Source organism: Octopus bimaculoides, chromosome 28 (assembly GCF_001194135.2).
Source record: "Octopus bimaculoides isolate UCB-OBI-ISO-001 chromosome 28, ASM119413v2, whole genome shotgun sequence".
Classification (NCBI taxonomy): Eukaryota; Metazoa; Mollusca; class Cephalopoda; order Octopoda; family Octopodidae; genus Octopus; species Octopus bimaculoides.
Window position 1 is genome coordinate 5243269 of NC_069008.1, and position 2030 is coordinate 5245298.

The 2030-nt window shown below is 34.2% G+C and overlaps 1 protein-coding gene across 1 annotated transcript in view; it reads right to left on the bottom strand.

The window, feature by feature from the left end:
• Positions 1-2030, bottom strand: part of LOC106873882 (intraflagellar transport protein 172 homolog) — a 94584-nt gene that overhangs the window by 61734 nt on the left and 30820 nt on the right. The window lies entirely within an intron of this gene.

Here is a 2030-nt window from a genome sequence, read left to right on the forward strand (position 1 = left end):
TATATATGTATACATATATATATGTATACATATATATATATATATATATATATATATATATATAAACACACACATATATACAGATATGTATGTATGTATGTATGTATGTATAAGCTCAAACTAACACACAGCTGTATATATTCTCATCAGCTGCTTAATATACACACCCACGTATATATACATATGTATACTTGTGTGTGTGTGTCCTCTAGACACATGTGGTAATTATATATACACTAATAAAATGGTATATGCAAATTTTTAAAATAATTATGAATGATTAATTGTTGAATTCAGTCTAGATTGAATGCATCGTTACACATACATACACATGCTTATTCATACATACATACAGTCACATGCATACATATGTACATACGTACATACAAACACTCATGTCTTTATGTGTGTGTGTGTGTGTGAGTGTATTTGAGGCATATGGAGACTGTACATACTTCTATGCATATATCTAACCATATATGTGTTTCTGTATGCATGCGTATACACACACATACATATATCTATCTGTCTGTCTGTTTGTGTGTCTATCTATCTATCTGTTTCTCTCTCTCTCTCTCTCTCTATATATATATATGTATATATATAAGCAAACATACGCATACACACATTTATAAATACAACACATGCATATAAATATGTGTGTGTGTGCGCGCATGTATATACACACACATATAAATAAAAACATATTTATATTTCTCTCTCTCTCTCTCTCTCTCTATATATATATATATATATATATATGTATATACATACATGCATATACATCTATATATATATTAATAGATTTATATGCATATGCATATATATATATATATATATATATATATATATATATATATATATATATATATATATACATGTATATGTATATAAATCTATGAATATATATATATAGATGTATATGCATGTATGTATATTCATATATATATATACACACACATATACATACATACACACGCACATACACATATTTGTATAGACAGAGAGACATACATGTAGTGGGTGGGTTTTTCTGTGTGTATATATATATATATATATATATATATATATATATATACATACACACATACACACCACCACCACCACCACCATCACCACCACTACCACCACACACACACATAAACATTTCGATGAAATTTTGCATAAATCATAATTTTCAATGTTTACACATCTGATAGATGTGTATGGGTGGTTGTATGTCGTGGTGGCAGTTCTAATAATGGCAGCGGTGGTGGTGCTGGTATCGCATGGTGACACTGGTAGTGTAGTGGTGATAGTAGCGGTGGTAGCAGAGTGTTTTATTTTTTCTGTGTTTACTTATGAGAAACGGGATGTGAGTATGGGTGGTAGTATGTAGTAGTCGTGGTGCTAGTTTTGTGTCTGGTAGCACCAGTGTGTAGTGGCGGTGGTGTCTGTAGCGATGATGGTGATACTAGTGCAGGCTGTAGTTGTAGTGGTGGTGATGGTTGTGGTGGTGTTGGTAGTAGTGGTGGCTGGTCCTGATGGTATTACGTGCCACCAGCAAGAGGGCTAGTTAGGCAATTCTGGCAACGACCACGCTCAAAAGGTGTTTTTTTTTACATTTATTTTATTCTTTAATTCATTTATTTGTTTCAAGTCATCAGACTCTGGCCATGCTGGGGTATCAATTTGAAGAAATTGTAGTGGAATGAATAGACCCCAGGATTTTTTTTTTTTTCTTGCTAAGCTTGGTACTTATTCTATCGGTCTCTTTTGCCAAACTGCTAAATTACAGAGACATAAACAAACGAACACTGGTTGCCAAATGGTGGTGGAGGACAAACGGATGCACAAACACACACACACACACACGCATATACACAACAGGCTTCTTTCAGTTTCCGTCTACCAAATCCACTCACAAGGGTTTGGTCGGCCTGAGGTTATAGTAGAAGAGACTTGCCCAAGGTGCCACGCACTGGGACTGAACCCGGAACCATGTGGTTCGTAAGCAAGCTTCTTACAACACAGCCATGCCTGCACCTATA